The sequence below is a fragment of the Gopherus flavomarginatus genome, chromosome 2 (genome assembly GCF_025201925.1).
Source record: "Gopherus flavomarginatus isolate rGopFla2 chromosome 2, rGopFla2.mat.asm, whole genome shotgun sequence".
NCBI lineage: Eukaryota > Metazoa > Chordata > Testudines > Testudinidae > Gopherus > Gopherus flavomarginatus.
This window is the reverse complement of record NC_066618.1, coordinates 8801329-8821194: the sequence shown is the minus strand read 5'-3', so window position 1 is coordinate 8821194 and position 19866 is coordinate 8801329. Positions and strand designations below refer to the sequence as shown.

Sequence of the window (19866 nt, the reverse complement as noted above, 5' to 3'; positions counted from 1 at the left end):
TTTTATAAAACAGATATTATAAAGTGGATTGTGCGCGTCCACACTAGGCACATTAATTCGGTAGTGTGCGTCCCTGGTCCGAGGCTAGCGTCGATTTCTGGAGCGGTGCCCTGTGGGTAGCTACTGTAAAATAATGAGGCCAATAACGTCGATTTGCGTCCACACTAACCCTAATCTGATATAGTAATATCGATTTTAGCGTTATTCCTCTCGTTTTGTAGGAGTACAGAAATCGATTTAAAGAGCCCTTAAAATCGATATAAAGAGCAGTGTAGTGTGGACGGGTGCAGCGTTAAATCGATTTAATGCTGTTAAAATCGGTTTAACAGCATAGCATAGACCAGGCCTCAGCCCACTCAGGTAGGGCTTAAGCTCAAAAGCTTGTGTCTCTCACCAACAGAAGTTGGTCCAATAAAAGATATTACTTCACCCTCCACCCTTGTCGCTCTCATGGCTACAATAACACTGCATGCATAAATACACATATATGCAGATGACAGACAGGCAGGCTATTTATTACAAAAAGAAAATTGCTCTCACAAAAACAGTTTCAGGGAAATTTAGCAGCATGCCAGGCACATGCTGTGGGGCACTGCATTAATGCACTGGTGACAGCTCACCAATCAGGTCAGCTAGACGAAATCCAGAGATTGAGAAAAATACTTAAAGTAGCAGGGGGAAAATGAAGTATTAAAAATTAACATTTTCCCTATCCTAAAGGCTGATTTTATGCACTAGATATAGTGTTTTGTGAAAGATGGTGGTTTTTTACTGAAAGAGTTAAATATTGATTTAAATCATTCAAAGGCATTTTGGAGCTACCAAGAGTGAAAGTTGAAATCTATCATTTTTCAAATTAGAATATTTGAGATTTAATCAGTCACCAAAATATAATTTTTGCAAACATCTGTTTGGTTGTCAGCTCTCTGGGATGGGGACTGCCATTTTGTCCTATGGGGGGAGGGCTAGCTCAGTGGTTTGAGCATTGGCCTGCTAAACCCAGGCTTGTGAGTTCAATCCTTGAGGAGGTAATTTGGGGATTGGTCCTGCTTTGAGCAGGGAGTTGGACTAGATGATCTCCTGAGGTCCCTTCCAACCCTGATATTCTATGATTCTATGTTTCTACAGCACCTAGCACTGGTCCCTGACTAGGGCTCCTAGGTGCTGTGAGAATACAAATATACTTGTGTCTACAGTGGGGTGCTACACATCACCAGTTGCAGAGAAATTAGCAGGGGATGTTCCATCATGTTACTCCATTCAGGAACCTGCATGTGATGGAGTCAGAAGGGTTTGATCCAGGAGGTTTTCAGTGTGTAGCACTCCATCTGACTTTAGTACATAGAGTGCTTCCAGGGCCATATCTTTAGCTCCTTGGAGAAAGTATCAAGGGAATAAGATAGAGTATATGTTCAATGAAAATTTGGAAAGTTGTAAGGCATTTTTCCAACCTCTGCATTCAACCCTGAAAACACTGCCTCTAATTGCATGGTGAGACTTGACAATTTTTTTTCCAGTTTTTGGCCACCAAAAACAGAAGGTTTTCAGTTTTAAACCCAAACACTTCCATGTTTGCTCTCTCAATGCCAAACAAGTAAATAAATATATAAAAATTTTAAAATAAAATAAAAAAGTAAATTCAGTTTTCATTTTTTCAGCAAAAAATGTTGAAGAAAATTTTCTATGAAATTTGCTATATCATCTAGCAAAATAAAGAGAGGAGAGAGAGAGATGAAATTGGGGCATTCTGGAAAGTATTAGCCTTGGGCTTGGGCATTTGCCTCCTGCTCAGCTTGCAACATTTCTATAAAAAAGAGTGCTGCTCATTAAAATGAGCAGGTGACAGCATATTGTACCACAATGGCAGGCATCTTAGAAATGATGGATAGATAGATACGCAGACAAGACAGTATATACAGACCATGCAGCGTTAACAAGTGTGGTCTCTTCTACAGCTCAACCCATGAAAAAGATCAATGAACAAAGAAAGTGATGCAGACTCTTCCAAGTTCAAACATGGTATAAATATGCCACAAGCACCACACTAGGTCTCATAGGCAATGCTACTAATGGAACGAGACCTTAACTAAACTTCATCAAGTGAAGTCAGCGTAAAATGCCCATTTCAGTTTGTCTTGTACATTTTACAATATTGATCATACCTATCCAATATCACCTCCCCAGTTCAGCATGTAGGGGAGGGTCCATGTCTTCACCTACATACTGCTATCTACGAATGCACTGAGGGCTAGAGTGGTAGTCTGGTTTCACATTAATGTGTCCAATTGGACTTATACATTCATTCATTTATATGGATTTTCATTACTCTGCAATATAGGTGCTGTGAATTCACTTGTCTTAAAAAAAAAATAAGGAAAGAAAGTGAAACAGACCCATCAATTAGCCCCAGTGAAATCAAGTATCTCAGCAACATCATAAATCTAACCACAACTAATCCACCTCCTCGAGTCCCTACCCCACTGCTACCCCTCCCTACCCCACACCCCTTTCCACGAAAGCAAGGGAGAAAGGGTAGGTCTTTTAGCACACTCTGTAGGGTAACAAACGTGGGCAGTTCCAGACCTGGGGTGAGTTCCTGGTCCAGTTGACATCAATGGCAAAACTCCCAGTGACTTCAAAGGGGTCAGAATTTCCCTCAGGAGGAAGTGAGTTGAAAAAGTCCAGAGCCCTAACAGAGATTGCCCTGCCAACCACTTCCTCTCTCTTCTACCAAGGAGCATCACCTCAGGCAACCTTGCTGATAGCCACTGAGGCAGGGTGTCACAGGAAGAGTAGGGGGCCTCTTAGGCAGGCCTCAGGTTTTTCAGATCAAATCCCCTATCTCAGAATCAATTTGGGAACCAGTCAGCAGCCAGTACAGGTCACGGAGCAAGAGGGTTTAAAGTGCTCCTGGAAAGAGACGCTGCTGAACAAGAGGGCTACGGATGCTTTGCTGTTAAGGCAGTGGGTTTCTTTATGCAGGCACAGGGCCCTGATTGATCATAATAAGTTATCCCCTGAGACGACTCAACTGATCTGTTGTTACTAAATAGCACAATGCCTAGCTATATGGACCACTACACTGGGGCAACACAAACTAGTGCGTAGACTCATTAATTAAAACAACAAATGAATCAATCCATGGCCTTTCCCTAATCTTTCTTTAAAGGTACAACATGACAAGCCAGGTCTTCCTCATTCCATTCCTTATCTCCGCCTTTACTCTTCCCAAGAGTAAAATCTTCATGAGAGGACATTACTTTCTGATAATAATAAAATGACACACAGCTCTTTTCAACCATAGTTCTCAAAGTACTTCACAATTGCTAATGTCTTTATCATCACAACATGCCTGTGTGGTAGGGAAACTGAGGCTCAGAGCGATTATATTACTTAGAATCATAGAAAATGAGGGTTGGAAGAGACCTCAGGAGGTCACTTAGTCCAACCCCCAAGATCACACAGGAAGTCTGTGGTGAAGCAGCGAATTGAACCTGGGTCTCCAAAGCTAGTACCCTAACCACTGGGGTTGTACTGAGCCACACAGGAGGTAAATCCACACACTCCCTCCATGTCCCCTTTCCTCTTTGTCTCTTCTGCACCCTCCCATACACCACCATTTCCCCTCAACTTTGATTTTTTTTGTTTAATTATGTGATATGTGCCATAAAAATCTGTGTGCTGGAAATATTATGATTAATACATGGGAATCTAAGCATTGTGAAAATATCTTGGTCTTTTCCCGTTTCTGGCAGCTCGTATTTCTGTATCTTTTGTATAGGTTGGCACCTAGACTTTGTCTGGTTTGTTATAAGAAAAAAGATTGAAAAGCTTAATAAATATATACAAAAAAGATGTATGGGGCTACGTGCATCTATGCTAATTCAGGGCCCAGTCCAATAAATTGGTAAGCACCCTCAACTCCCATTGACTTTGCAGGAGGCCTTAAGCATCTGGCAGCATCAGGCCTATAAGTAAACAAAAAATAGTTCTGGGCTTTGGTTTTTTTGGTTTGTTTTTTTTTAGCAAATGTACTTCATCCCAGCCTTGCTCTGTAACCCATTGGAAAGGGGACAAAACTGGCATCAAAGAAGTTGGGTGGGGAATGCGAAAAGGGAGTTAGGAGCACAATACAAGGTATTGCTTCACTACAGGAGGCACTAGATACAATTCTCTGGCCTGTCACATACAGGAGGTTTGTCAGGGGTCAGCGACCTTTGGGAAGTGGTGTGCCAAGTCTTCATTTATTTACTGTAATTTAAGGTTTCGCGTGTCAGTCATATATTTTACATTTACAGGGGCCGGTGAACAGAACCCCAGACTGGCAGCGGGGTTAGCAGGGCCAGCGGCCGGGACCCCGGCTGGCAGGAGCCGGTGGATGGAACCCCAGACCTGCAGTGGGGGTGGCAGATGGAACCCCGACTGGCAGTCAGCTGAGCCACTCAGCCTGCTGCCAGTCTGGGGTCCCAGCTGCCGGCCCCGCTCAGCCTGCTGCCAGTCTGGGGTTCCGTCCGCCGGCGCCTGCCAGCCGGGGTCCCGGCTGCCGGCCCCGCTCAGCCCGCTTCCAGTCTGTGGTTCTGTCCACCGGCGCCTGCCAGCCGGGGTCCCAGCTGCCGGCCCCGCTCAGCCCGCTGTCAGCCTGGGGTTCTGTTCATCCAGGCCGGCAGTGGGCTGAGTGGGGCCAGCAGCCAGGACCCCGGCTGGCAGCAAAGTGCAACTAAAAATCAGCTCACGTGCTGCCTTTGGCACGCATGCCACAGGTTGCCAACCCCTGGATTAGGTTATCACCTTCTGGCCTTCACATCTATGAATCTGCTGAGCAAATCCCAGCAAAAATCTAGGTACTTCTGAAACCAGAGGCGTTTTGAAATTCCTAGCCTTTGTCTGCATCATGCGAAGAGCACAGAAAAACTGAGGAAACACTGAGGGAAGGAAAGTTAAAAGAGTCCATGTGACAACCACATACGAGACCCGAGGTCTGTCCCAGAACTCAACAGAGACCTGCCAAAAAGTCGCTATCAGAGTGATCAGGTACAAATGTGATTGTGAGGTGTGATGAGGACTGGACTATATATCCATTAAAATTCATCCTGAGGTAAATTTGTGTATATGTTATGAACATTTGTAACCAGTAGCTTTAAAAATGTTAGGCAGGCGTGAGGTGGATTTCTAACTATGCAAGGTAAAATGTTAGCCAAAACCAGAGGTGTTGCCAGAAAATGGCACCTCCTGATGGCCAAAGACCCTCCATGCTGCCTATTTGCTCTGTTTCCAGGTGCTACTTTGTTTGACTGTTAGTCACAATCTCTTCCTTGCTGTCAGTCTCACTAGGCTGACTAGTGCCACCATATTTTATGTACCACATGCTGGGTAGTAACATGAGAGGACTTTGTGTTTCTAGAACTAAACTGGCTCTTTATTAAGAAAACTATTTACGCAGGTGCTACAGCTGCAGCTAGCATTCTAACCATATGCCCACAGACTGACTTCCGCGTGCCTCCTCCAAACTCTTCCTTCCTGCAACCAGTGTTCCTCCCTCCAAGTTCCATGCAGATTGCTACATATGGGTCACATCCTGAAATCCTGAGTCAGCTTTCACTCTGTCCTTTAAAAAGCCATGAGAAGTCAAGTTTGACTGAGGACAACAATAATTGTTTATTCTTTACCACTCTATGTTACAATGTACAACACTAGTGACAATCCCACATGTTCAAAAATCATGAGATATCTTTAAAATATTAAATCTGGTGCCTTTTTCAGTACTTTCTAGCTTTTGAGACTTTGGAGGTAACATTTCCAAGCTTTTCTCTGCAGTAATGAGGGCTAGAAACTTACTTAAAAAAAAAAAAGATAGGTGAGAGTCTCATATAATCACTTGACTCTTGGAGCTGGAGCTTTCAGAAAAAAACACATCCCAAATGTCATCAGATAAAATAAAATAAAAATACTGTTAATTTGTGATTTACATGCAACAGTCAGATAGATTGTTTTATATAAAATAAACACATCATTGAAATATTGAACTGGGAAGAAAAGTAATATGGACAACGAAGTAAGGAAGTGCTGATTTCCACTGAAGTCTATAGAAGAGCTGCCAGTGGCAAACTGCAGTGATCCATCTGCCCTGTTACCTTTCATGATCTCCCAGGGAATGAGCTAGCTTTACTAAACAAACAAACAAGTGAAAGCCCCAAGGCAAGCATTCCACGCCAGCTGCAAACTTAACTACAGAGCTATTCAAGTGGCTCCATAATCAATGGACAGAGCCAAACATTACACCAGACTGAATGTGCAAGGATGACATTCACACTAGTGCAAATGACCTGCAGATGTCTCTGTCTACCACTCACACCGTTACTTAAATGATGTATGCAAAGATCTGACCTGGGCTGAATTTTACTCTAAAAGCCTTATATGTGGCAGAATTCATTGGTGATCATTTCATAGGAGCACTAGCGTCCATAACTGAGAGGCCAGATTTTCATCTCAGTTGTGCCAGTTTAAATTTGGAGTAATTCCACTGAAGCCAATGGAATTACTACAGATTTACACAGTCGTAAGGGACAGCATAACCACCTGGCATCCTCAAAGGTCAGTTAATGGGAGTGGATGGAATGTCCTTCCCCTTAGCTTTAATAATCTCTACTGCTGAGCCACAGCAGCCTGGACATTTCTGATGACTAATCGAGTGCAACTAAATTAAATAAAATATTACAAAAACCCCCAGAACTACACAGCATGTGCACACTCCAGAAACAACACCCCCAGCTCCCCAATCAGACAAGCTCTTAATTATGTGCTTAACATTAAGCATGAGAGACCATAGACATCAATGAGATGATTCAGGTGCCTAAACTCATCGGCTGGATCAGGGCCCTAGATGGTCTTATTTTTTGAAAACTTCATCCCTCTCCATCCATTGTTCTTTCCCCCTCAGTCCTTAAACAGCCTTGATCCTGCAATGAGCTCCATGAAAGTGCAGGGTTCCACCCACATGGACCTCATTTCAGGATGGGGCCTAATTTGGGACTCACTCCTGCAAGGTGCTCAGCACCAATTCCCACTGACTTCAGTGAGCACTCAGCATCTTGTAGGACCAGGCCCTTAGTTAATTTGTTGAGGCAGGATCCGTACCTTTTATTTTTCTGTACAGAATCATGCACTGCAAGCCATCATCACACATGCTGACACAATGATGCATAAATAGATAATATATTGGAGCTTCTGGAGTTTGGGAATCATCATTCCTGCCCTTTGGCACTGAGAAAAACAGCAAAGTGGGAGGGATGGGAGAGGGATACTACCATAGCTTGCCAGGGTCATAACTAGCAATTCATGGGAGTCATAACCCTCATAAGTTTTATCACAAGTCTTGCACTATTTGGTGTTTCCCTGCTGCCCCAGCTCCGGAGACAAGCCATTCTTGTGACAATTGCGGCTTTCATTTTTAAAAGCAGTACTTTTCTAGCCCTGCTGGTTGCAGAAAAAAGACTGAAAATGTAACCCTAAAGCACACTAAATATTCAGCAACTAGTAAACCAAGGAAAAGATCCCCAATTTTAAGAATCTCAGGATTTCTCTTTTATGGCTGAGTCACGATTTTTGAATGCTTGAGGTTAGCAATACTGTAATGTGGTAATCTAATCTACCTATCACACACACGATAGGCCCAAACCAAAACCCGAGATCAGAACAATCCCAATCTCCTTTAGAGCCATATCTTAAAATGTACAGTTAACACCCAGCTGTAATGGAAATAACCTTTTAACATTTTCAAACAGCCAGACCACCCAGAAAGTTCTGTCATTCTCAAAACAAAACAAAAAGACACACAGAAAAAGAAAAATCCCCTTTGTGACAACGGCATTCTCCAGAAACATGCCTGTATTTTAAAAGGTGGACGTCACTGCCATCGCGCCCGCTCCATTGCCCTGAGCTGTCACTCTGAAAATAGCCCCAGCTGTCCGGCTCCATCTCTCCTCAGAGCCATTTGCAGAAATGCGAGCTGAGAGCACGGGGGGGGGGGGGGGGTTGCAGCTTGAATTGGCACCGACATGGGGACAGAGAGGAGCTCAGTGAAAAACTTACCAAAGAAAAAAGCAACACTTGGTTTATGCCTTGGAAATGAAATAAAATAAAATCCCTCCCTCTCAACACCCAGCTTCCCCACCCTCCACACCAAGCCCATCTGTTACACAGGTTGACATCCACAAGCTCCGAAGGTCAAAGTTAATCCCCTCGCAAGTAACCTCTCCAACCCTCTTTTCTCCATCTTTCCATATCTCTTTTGGAGGCTGTTCTTTAGTCTCCTGGTCGCCCAGGCAAAATAATCCAGTGAAACAATTCAAAATATTGCTCAGGCCAATGTCTCCTTGACCTTCAGCTTTGTCATCTTTTACCTCAAATACCTTTAACAAGGAAATAAATACTCAGATGTAATTAACGTGGACTCCAAAATCACCTCCTTCCTCCCTCAGCCATGATCAAGTCCCTCTGCCTTCCTCAGATGAGCTGCTCCCCAACATACACCCTCAGGACCTTACCTGGAGTCTTGTCAGAGTCTGAGGAGGCAAGCTGCTCTCATCGGGGTGAGGGAAAGCAGATCCTTACTGAGAGAAAAGGGGGAAAATGAGGTGTGGGGGACATGGGGAGACCATCTGGGTTTTGGTCCCCCCTCCCTTCCAGTAAATAAAACAGAAACCCCAGCAATGGTGCAGACGTGCAGTAAAAGGTCCCTTAGTTCCCCTGCAGTGTCTCCACTGCTTGGGGTGTAGGCTGTGTCACCCCCGCCCCACCTCTCCCCCTGGCTGTCCTCCTCCACTCGAATTGCTGACGTGCTTTGCTCTCCTTCTGCCTCCCAGCTCCAAAATAGCCCTGGGTGTCATTTACTGGAGAGATTAAATTTCATCTGGTAGAGAGGCGAAAGGGCATAGTTCTAGGGACTCAATCGGCCCATCCAAAGAAGAAAAAAAAAATCAGCAGAGGTGTGTGTGTGTGTGTGTGTGTGTGTAACAGACTGTGGCACCAGGATTCTTCAGGACTGCTTCTCAAGTGTGTGTCCTAGAGCCAAGTGATAGCTGTTAAACAGGGACAGGAGAACAGGCTGTTGGCAAAGTTTATCTGTGTTACAAGTGTCTCCCTTAGGAAAAAGAGGAATTCCCTTTCAGATCAGTAACGGGGTTTATGGAAGAAAGAGCTCATTTTAGGGTTCGCTTTTTTGACCAAGGACATTTGCAGAACAACAAATAAACAGCAAATGAACAAAACTGACGGTGCCACTCCTTCTCCAAATATTAAAGTGTGCTTCTGCTCTGAAAACTGACTCTGCAAAAACGGCATAGTGAGATTGTAGATTTTCTCCCTCTGTGACTCCTGGTCATATTGTCTCATGTTACAAGTAAAAAAGTCATTTGCCCAACTACCACTTCCTCAAACACAGCCTCGAATCCAATAATTCATTCTAGTCTACACATTCCTGCTGAGGAAGATTCCACAGTTGGAACTTAGTCAATAACTGTTGATAATGCACAACACCGAATAGTGTCAGAGGGGTAGCCGTGTTAGTCTGGATCTGTAAAAGCAGCAAAGAGTCCTGTGGCACCTTATAGACTAACAGGCAATAGCAGATCTAAAGGTAGCCATCCTGCAGCAAAAAAATTTAAGGACCAGACTTCAAAGAGAAACTGCTGAGCTTCAGTTCATCTGCAAATTTGACAACATCAACTCAAGATTAAACAAAGACTGTGAATGGCTTGTCAACTACAAAAGCAGTTTCTCCTCCCTTGGTTTTCACATCTCAACTGCTAGAACAGGGCCTCATCCTCCCTGACTGAACTAACCTCGTTATCTCTAGCCTGCTTCTTGCTTGCACATATATAGCTGCCCCTGGAAATTTCCCTTACATGCATCCGATGAAGTGGGTATTCACCCACGAAAGCTCATGCGGCAATACGTCTGTTAGTCTATAAGGTGCCACAGGATTCTTTGCTGCTCTAGCACTGAACCCTGCTCATTCTCCCACAGCTGCACTGGCCGGTAAACAGGAGAGAAAAGTAGTCAGTACTTATTTGGGGCAGTAAATTAAGAAGATAACATCCCAAATACACACTGGGAACAGTACTGGTTGAGTAAGAATGTGTTACTTTTACATATGGAGTGTTGTTGTAGCTGTGTCAGTCCAAGGATATTAGACACACAAAGTGGATGAGGCAATATCTGTTATTGGACCAACTTCTGTTGGTAAGAGAGACAAGCTTTCAAGCTTCCAGAGAGCTCTTCTTCAGGACCTGAAGAACTTTGTGTAAGCTCAAAACCTTGTCTCTCTTACCAACTGTAGCTGGTCCAATAAATGATATTACCTCACCCACCTTGTCTCTACTTCTACACAGTCATTTTTCAAAGAACAATAGCACTTAAAACAATAGACAAGAATTAGACCTTTCAGGCTAATGCCTGCCATGAGATTTCTGAAACTGGAAACAATTGCTTCAGGTTATAGTTGCACAAACAATGACCCATGATGTAATAAGAATCACGTAAACCACTTGAAATTCAGTATTATTGTTATGACTGGAGTCACCAGGTGGCGCTGTTATACATAGTTGTAAAAAAAAATGTGTTGTTTGGTTGGTTGGTTTTTGGCCTATGAACAGTGTCTGGTCTTTGAAAGACTCCCGAGAGCCCAACTAGAGGAACTTCTGTGAGAGTGAGAGCCCTTGAAGCTGTCAGAGATGAACCAGTCTGACACCATGCTTATGAAGAAACACCTGGCAGAACTCCAAAGGAAAGTAGCTGTTCTGTCCATGAGACCACCAGAAAATAATGTGCCACCCTCTCAGATGACCAGAAGTTAAGGAACTTGTCCACCTGACTAAGAGAGAATGAAAGAGAGAGACTATTTCCAGAGAGGCTGAGATCATGAGGATCACCCCCCATGATGAGACCATCATCCCTAGGATCCCTTACACATCTGCTGTAAGTATGGTGAGGATGTCCACCTTCTAAGAATCTGTTGCAATCGGGTGAACCTCAGGAAAGTCTCCAAATGATTCAAGGTCCTGTACACTGAGCACCCACCAGAAAACTTCGAAGGGACCAAGAAAGGGAATATCCTGGGTCCTGAAACCAGACCCACTCCTACAACATTTAATTTCTGAAGTTCCATCCACAGCCTTCACCCAACAACAATATACCTAATGGATTCTGTGGGCCCAAGGCTGAAGTGAATGTGTGGGCAAAGGGCATTGTTGCCAAGCTGTTTCCGACAGTGGGTCTCAAGTTACCCTTCTGTTCCAGCCACTTAAAGCATCTGCCCCTTTATCTCCTGGAAGGACTCGCCTGCGGGGTTTACCTGAATCATTCATTGTTCCCCTATCTACTGGCGCTTCTGCTTCATGTCCCAGATAAGACACAAAAGTAGAGAGGTCTATGAAAAGTTACATTGAAAAAAAGGGGAAATTAGCTTTCTGAACCTCTCCAATAAGATCTGATCCACATTTAAGCATTTAAGTGTTACATACCTTCACAAGCATATGTTTCAACTTTAATGTTTTTCTACTCTATATCTGTCCTTGTACCACCATCATCATCATAGAGTCTGAACCATCTCCACTCATGCATGTGTAGGCTTGGCAGAATTCAATTTTTATTTGTTTATAATTCCAACAGATAGTACTGATTTATTTTTATGCATTTATTTTTTATCAATTTGAATTTTCACAGTTGCTTGACATTGGGCGAGGGGGTCAAATAATTGTTTAATGACAGTAGATGTTGAGATTCAAAAAGTTAAAGCTTTATAACCGTTGAAACAGAAATTGTCAACTTCTCATGTCAAAATTTACATAGTAAATATCCTTAAATCAAACTCTAAGAAGTTCTCAAGCAACGTTTTTTCTTACTTTGCTAATCTGCAAATTTCAGTTCTCTTCAATTGAAATATTTTTTGTCACTGTGTGGTGAAATCAATAAAAAAAATTACCAACAAAAATCAAATCCTTCCAAGCCTAGTTAAGTGACATGACTAGCATCAGTCACATAAGATTTGTTCTCTCATCCTCTCTACAAAGGGAGAAGTGACTTGCCCAAGATCATGCAACAGATCAGTGGCAGGGGGAGAAGTAGACCCTAGCTCTTCTAACTCCTATTTCAGTGCTCTATCCACTAAGTCACGCTGCTAACTTTTATTAACCTTAGTTAGCAACCTTTATTGAAAGGGTTTTTAATTCATAAAATTCCTTGTTTTTATAAAAATATGGGACCAATGTGAAGCTTGGGAGCTATGCAAAAATGCAACACTCCCCATCTAAACTCTCTCTGCGCTGAAGATAAAGCAATTCCAAACTGATTCAAAATGCTTTGCTGCTATCACAACTCCTGCTCATCCTTTGGAGTCAGTAAGATTCTTTGTTTTAGTACAGCCCAGCAAGCTTTAGGTCTACTAAGCCTGATTTGCGTATTCCTGTTTATTAGAGCTGATTGACATTGTGAAAGTAGAATAAATTATATAGTAAGAATAGAAAGGATTAAAGAAATGTTGTCTGTACCTTTAAGCAAAACTGTTGGAATGCTGCAATCCAGGTGTCAGGAATACAAACATTAACATAGAACAATTGCACCGTTTAAGGGCAATTGGTGAAGCATTAGCCTTAAATCGATAACAGTTAGTAAGGAAATAGGATATGCATGCTGTGCCCCAGGTGAATTTTCCTGTTTTGCTTTCTTTGTCCCTTTGTCTAATTCCCGCTCTTTTATCTGTATAAATAAGACTGTTTGGGCCTTGCATGGCCACTCACATATTCTGAATGTTATTGGCGGAGCGCTGCGCTAATAAACAGAGTGGTCTGACAAATTGTAAGTCCTGATTCTAACTTTGACAATTTGGAGGTTCCACTGAGATGGCAACCGTCTTCACTGGGGCTGTGTGATTCCTGACTGTTTTTGTAGGATGACCGTGGCAGCCGGCACCTGGGCATTTGGCCCAAGCGGTCCTCCACTAGAGCAGAAAGGCGCACAGCCACAGTGAGGTCTACGCCATCGAACCTGTTGGTTCCCACTCTGTTCTAGTAGGGATCCCGGGATCTGACATCAGGAATCTGGTCAGGTAATTATTTCTGTGTTTTGTCCGGACTGAGGACTGTCCTGTCTCTGTGTCTATCTGTCCTCTTGTGGAGTGTTTGAATCTGGGTGCCGTCTCTATCTGGGGATCGGCCGACCAAGGGGTTCCTGTCCCCGCGGTCTGAGTAAGTGAAATCTGCACAATTGCAGCCGCACCACACCTTGGGTAAAACCCTTAGTGTGAAAGCAAGGGCAATTGAGGCAGTAGCCTGTGGGCTCCTTTTGTGTGTTGCAGCAGGCATCGCTCTGACGAACCTGAATTTCCTTCTTGTGTGATTGGTGTGTGAAAGTCCTCCTGTACTGGTAACCAGACGTCTAAGTTGAGACAGTTCCCTAAATGAACGCCGGCTCATTTTATGTATTTAGAATGGGTCCAGACTCCTGTAAAAAGGGTCCAGACTCCTGTAAATTTCTGGGAAAATGGTCTAGGCTAACTCAGGGGGATCCCAAAACTCAGTGGCCACTGTTAAAATCTTGGAACAAAGACTGAGTGGACGTCTTAAAGAACAAACTCGGCCAACCTAAAACTAAATTGGCTAAAGGAGAGGTTAATTGTTTCATGCAGTGGTGGGAAGAAGCAAATCGTAGGTGGACAAAATCAAAACTCGCCTCTCTCAATTATTCAAATAATAAGTTAAAAGCTTTATTAAAATAATAAGTTAAAAGCTTTATTAAAAGCCTCCTCTCCCACCACCAGACCGAGCGCTCCCCTTTACCCCGTTCTCCAAACCCCAGATCGATCCAACCCCCTTCATACTCCCATCTCATTGTAAAAAGGACAAAAAGCCCCTTGTTCTGTTCCCCTTTGTTGTCTGCCTCAAAAACTGATCTTTAGTGTTCCACTACCAATTCAGCAAGGGGGGGGAGCTCCTCAACTAGCCCCCACCCTTCCTGGTCCCTTTCCTTGAACATTTCTTTCAAAATTGTGAAGTGACCACAATAGCACTCACAAACGGTTCATTGGGAAAAAAAAAAAAAAAGCAGGATCGGGCCCAGACAAGCAGGCAAGCAACAGATAAAGAAACAGGTTGAAAGCCCTAAGGGAATAGTGTCAGGAGTAAGAAAAGCAGTAAGTGCAGGCATGAACTCCTGGAACAATACTTAAAATGGTGAAATCTGAGGTAATAAAGGTGTCATTTTGGGACATAAACAAGTGATTTAAGAAAAGAGAGTGAAAAGTTAACTCTACAGAGGCTGAAGAAAATTAAGCAGTTAAACTTTGTGGAAAATGTTAAAAAGGACCATGTTAAAGAGAGAGAATTCTTGGTTTCTTTTCCAGCCATTCTGAAGGGAAAATGGGCCCTTTTCCAGAAGAGTGCCTGTAAATAATCCATATATATATATACAGCTATGCAAAAACAAAGCAGTGTAAAGAAATGTTAAGGAAAAGAAAATGTGTATGTATCTATTTGTCTGTGAAAATATGTAACGTTCTTAAAATCTAAACCAGCACATCTGGTTTGTAAAACTACTGTTTTGTAGGTGTAAGATAAATTGATTTTGTTTTTGTTTTTAATGCCACTAAAAATTCATTTGACTCTTTAATTCAAAGTTGCAAAACTGACAGACCTTTTTGCAAGACACAGGTAATTAGTGTTGTTTGGCTTTGGGATTTAGCATTTAACCCTTAAGGGGTAACTTAATTCTTTACAAAAATTAAAATGTTTTTAAATAAAGACCAAGTCATGGCTGCAATAGGGCAGTCAAAATCAGGAGAATAGGTAAAGATTCTGGAGTCTGTTTGTTTGTTTGTTTTGTTTTTTTGTAACAATAGCAGATAAGAGCTGTAGTGAAAAAATAAGAAATTAACAGTGACCCTCTGAAGCAACAGCAGAGGTGAGGTGCACAAAACAAAAAGAAACAATATTAAAAACACTGAGCCTTAAAATGGCTCTGTGGAATCAGACTGTCACTTTAATAAGAATACATGAAAACTCTGTAAAAACAAAAGAAACAGTTATACCTTATGTAAAAATTAATATGGCTAATGTTTTTAAAAAGTTATAGTATAAAAAGAATGTGCATTTTCCGTAGGACATGTGCAGCGTATATTGTAGAAAGGAATGTAAAAAAAAAAATGCAAATAAAACATGCTGCTGAATTAAAATCCTATTAAGGCTCCAAAAAGAGCCGCAATAGGCTGTGTTTTCTTTTTCAGATCCCTGTGTGTTAAGACAGAGTCTCTGAGCTCTGCTGATGGCTTTGAATCCAAAAGCCTAGCCTGTGTTGATGCAAATTACCTAACTAATAAAAAAAGCACAAAAGAAGCTGCAAATAAAGAACATACCTGGACAGCACACAAACTGCCTACATAAAAGGCATGGTATAACAAGATACCTTTTATAAATTTGATGCTAATGTTACTGTTAATATTAAACATTAAAATAACTTTAATGTTAGTAAGTACCCCTGTAACAACTTGTAGTGTGTATGATTTTTGAAAAAATCCTTTAAAGTAATATGGTACTGATGCTTCCCAGCTATTACCTGTAAATAAACTTAAAGCTTAACACAGCAGGAAAAACATTACAAACTTGGTCTGCTATATAAGAGGCAAAACTTAAGGTACACCACCTCATGAATTTAATAACTAAACAGTGGAATAATTTTTGCATAACCCTTAAAAAGTAAAACCCGTTAAAACCTGGCCTGCCTATAAAACAAAAAAACCACAAGAAAATAAGGGGGTAATTCCTCTGTTTTGCCTGCAGTCAGAAAGGGTATTTGTAAAAGAATGAAATCTTTAAGCAATAATCAATGCCACCCCAAAAAGAATAAAAAAATGTTCTTTTTGTCTTTCAGATAATCCAAAGTACTGTATAATGAACTATGTGTATGTGTTAATTCTTGGAAAAAAGTGTTTAAAAAGTGTTAGCAACTTACCAAAAGACAAATGTAAATGTAATGTAAGTACTGTGTTTACCAATAATCACATTTACTATTTGCCACAACAACAACAACACCAAAAAAGTCTTAGCTTACTGTAAGCACTAATTTAGTTAAGTTCTCTATCAATCTTGGCACTAAATGGCAAACAGTTACCAATCATCTGTTAAAAGGTAAAAAGGTAACATGGTTCCTAAAAAAAAAAATGTAAAAAACTTAACTATTCATATTATACATGCAAATGAAAACATGTTAAAAATTGCCACTGCAAAAAAGCATAACAGCTTACCATTGGTATAACATATTTTCTGAATGGTCTCCCACAACTACTGGCATACTAATGTTACTACCCCTAATTGTTTTTGGTTTTAAATTGTATGTGTTTAATCAAAATGTTTAAAATGTGCTGGTAAATAAAACAAATATATGTAAAGCTAAAGCCACAGGCCCAAATCACCTCCCAGTATTTTCTATTATGTAAACTAAATAAAAAGTAATACTGGCAATTAATAATCTTAATGTCAAAAGGGAAATATGTAAAAGCAGGATTTTATAATGTCCCATAAAAATTACAGTATAATTTAATTTCATCCTGCTAGCCACTTTTTTTTAAATACCAAAAAAAAATAACCCTCTGGAACTATAAAATTCTGTTTTCCCATATGCATTACAAATTGGGCCCCCTCTAACTCTTTGTTTTAAAATTTAAATAGTAAGAAACAAAATTCTCTATTGTGTCTATGTTAAGTAAATTAAAAAAACATTAAAGGCTTAAGTCTCAATGTACATTGTCTTAGTTATCAATTGTAAAACTTAGCAAGGTTTAATTTGCAATGCTTTTTTGTTCCGTTTAAGGGCAATTGGTAAAGTATTAGCCTTAAATCGATAACAGTTAGTAAGGAAATAGGATATGCATGCTGTGCCCCAGGTGAATTTTCCTGTTTTGCTTTCTTTGTCCCTTTGTCTAATTCCCGCTCTTTTATCTGTATAAATAAGACTGTTTGGGCCTTGCATGGCCACTTCCATATTCTGAATGTTATTGACGGAGCGCTGCGCTAATAAACAGAGTGGTCTGACAAATTGTAAGTCTTGATTCTAACTTTGACAACATTTTTGGTCAAAAAGTACTTTTTCAGGAAAAAAACTGCTTTGTCAAAAAAAATTCAATTTAAATTACAATTTTCACAGAATGTAACAAAAAAATTTTCCCTGTTTTTCACCAAACACACAAAAGCTAATAATTTACTTTGGTAAAAAGTTTTTGTTTTCAAAAACTGATTTTTTGTAATTAAAATTAAATGCTCAGGTTTTGGTTTTACATTGAGAACTGACAACTTTGCATGGGAAATTTTGATGAAAATGAAAAATAAAGGAAATTTTCCCCACAAAAAAAGTTATTGATATCTTTCAACTAGCTCTAATCTTTATTTGTGTTAGCATCCAACATGTACCAGTTACTTTCCAAACACTAGAAGAGATGGATGGTCCTTCCTCCAAGTGGCTCATAGCTTAAGGTAGCATTTCTCAAATGCAGCCACCACGGGCTCTTCTTGCGGCCACAGCCTCCTGGATGGTGACTGGGGGCAAGGCAGCTGCCCTTCCCTGGGGCCACCAGCAGTGGTTGGGCCCCGCCCCCCTCTGGAGACACACAAGCTGGAGGAGTAGGCAGCCGGTGAGTTCCCCACCTTCCCCAGGGCGGTGGAGTCGGGCTTCATCCCTGGGGTAGTGGGTGGCAGGCTCCAGCCACAGGATTCAGGCTCTGTCCCTGGGCCCTATTCCCTGGGCATGGGCCTTCGGGTTCCATTCCCTGGCTGTGTGGTGGCAGGCTCTGGCCTTGAGCTCCTCCTTCCCCTCCACTACCTCTGGCCACTGCTCCTCCCGCAGTGACTCACTGCCCCTGGGCCCTGTACCCACCTCCCCATCTAAGGCTTAATTTGTCCCTGGGCTTGCCGGGGCTGAGTAAGTCTGCTGTGAAAAGTGATATCTGTATGTTTCTTAATATCACTTTTCACAGCAGACTTAGTAACTAACAAGTTTTTTTTTTTAAAGGCAACCATAAAAGCAAAAGAAACCAGACAAAAGACAAGAATGGGCAAAGCACCTTATCTGTATTTCTGTTCTGTTTATGTCCAGTAAAGAATAGAGATAACTGTAATTATTTTTATTATGAGTCTGTAAAAAAAAAAAAACAAAAAACCACACACACCTACATAGATAAATTACAATGATTTGGACATGTATATGTGGATATTTATTTATTTGCCCTAAACTTAAGTAAGTATTTTAGGAAAAATTGTCCAAGTGGCCACCAGCAACAGTTGGTGGCCGCACTCTGAGGCCACCAAAAAATTTGTTGTGAGAACTCCTAGCCTAAGATAGCATTTCTGAAAGGATGCGGCACAGGTCCCTGAGGGCACAAAGGACTAGTTGGAGAATTAAAGGAGCACAGAAGATGTATAAATTAAGAGGAAGACACCCCATATTAGCATGGCAAAAAGGGGACAGGAGTGAGATTGGCTGAACTTTTCTGAAGATGGGCTCAGCTTTCAAAAGTTTGAGAAAGGCTGATTTGAGGACAGACAGAAGTAGACATTGGGAGGATCAACAGGCAGTTATATACAAATCAATTCAGTCAGCTGTAATGAGATAGGTATTTAAGAAGGACCTGGAGTACATCAGAGACTAATGTTTATTTTAGGGGAAGGGGTAGGGTTATCATCTCATTTGAGTGCTGAAAACTCTAATGGGTTATGCAGACTGTTGCTTATTTTGAGAGCATAAGTCAAATTCTATGCAGAATGACTTACAGCTTTCAATGGAGTTGCACAAGTTATAAAAGCCAGCACAGACTCTAGCCTGATTGGATGGGTGGGGTAATTAGAAAAATATTTTAAGAAGTGCGGGGTGGGAATTATCTAATCATAATTTAAAAGATATATTTCAGCATGATTATTTTCAGAGTTCTCATTAATAAAAGGTTTTAGAAGGAGGCAATTCTCTCAACTTCGGTTTCTAGTTTGTTGCTAGATGTTGAGGTAAGAGAAGTTTAATAATGGCAGATTCATACCAGCAGGTGGATCCAATTAGCTTCACCCAAGTTATTAGAGGGATTGGAATCTCTCTTGGGCATAGGGAACAAAGATTTGGCATCAAGATGTCCTGCAGAGAAATCTCTTGGATGTCTGAAGCTTGGGAAGCAAGCTTATTGTTATCTGAGTTAGCAACAGAGCCAAACCCCATGAAGAGGATGTGTTTGGACTAGATATGTGTGTGTTATGTTCTCCATTTGTCAAGTATCAGAGAGGTAGCCGTGTTAGTCTGGATCTGTAAAAGCAGCAAAGAATCCTGTGGCACCTTATAGACTAACAGACATATTGGAGCATGAGCTTTCGTGGGTGAATACCCACTTCGTCAGATGCATGAGGCAGTACTCTCTTCCACAAGGGAGTAAGAATAATCATGCATCTGACGAAGTGGGTATTCACCCACGAAAGCTCATGCTCCAAAATGTCTTTTAGTCTATAAGGTGCCACAGGACTCTTTTCTGCTGTTCTCCATTTGGTGTAGAGTTGGAACTTTTTCTGCTTACAAAGAGTATCAAAAACTCTTGGAGGCACATCTGCAACTACTTGCCATTATATCATGTAAGGTTCCTTCTAAGTTTCATATACAACAGATACAAGTTACATTTAGTTTTCTTCATAGAAGGAATGTCTTTTCTGGAGCATCTACTTTATACTGTCCAGGAAAAGTGCCTAATACTTTTTGAATATTGTGTGGTTGCTTCTTTGATGAGGTCCATATCACTGAAGGGTTTCCTCATGAAGATGTAAAGTATGATTAAGGTTTATAAAATCTCCTGTT

General features: G+C 41.4%; 2 protein-coding genes across 51 annotated transcripts in view; one reads left to right on the top strand and one right to left on the bottom strand.

The window, feature by feature from the left end:
- The window catches only part of OBSCN (obscurin, cytoskeletal calmodulin and titin-interacting RhoGEF), a 301886-nt gene extending 293125 nt beyond the window's left edge, over positions 1 to 8761 (bottom strand). For all 50 annotated transcript variants that reach the window (XM_050942340.1, XM_050942350.1, XM_050942329.1 and 47 more), the window contains exon 1: positions 8544 to 8761. The gene's annotated coding sequence lies outside the window, so the exon portion shown is untranslated. The remainder of the gene's footprint in view (positions 1 to 8543) is intronic.
- LOC127045875 (5-beta-cholestane-3-alpha,7-alpha-diol 12-alpha-hydroxylase) overlaps positions 1 to 19363 on the top strand; it is a 331656-nt gene extending 312293 nt beyond the window's left edge. Inside the window, exon 2 of the mRNA XM_050942645.1 lies at positions 19307 to 19363. The gene's annotated coding sequence lies outside the window, so the exon portion shown is untranslated. The remainder of the gene's footprint in view (positions 1 to 19306) is intronic.
- The last annotated feature ends 503 nt before the right edge of the window (positions 19364 to 19866 follow it).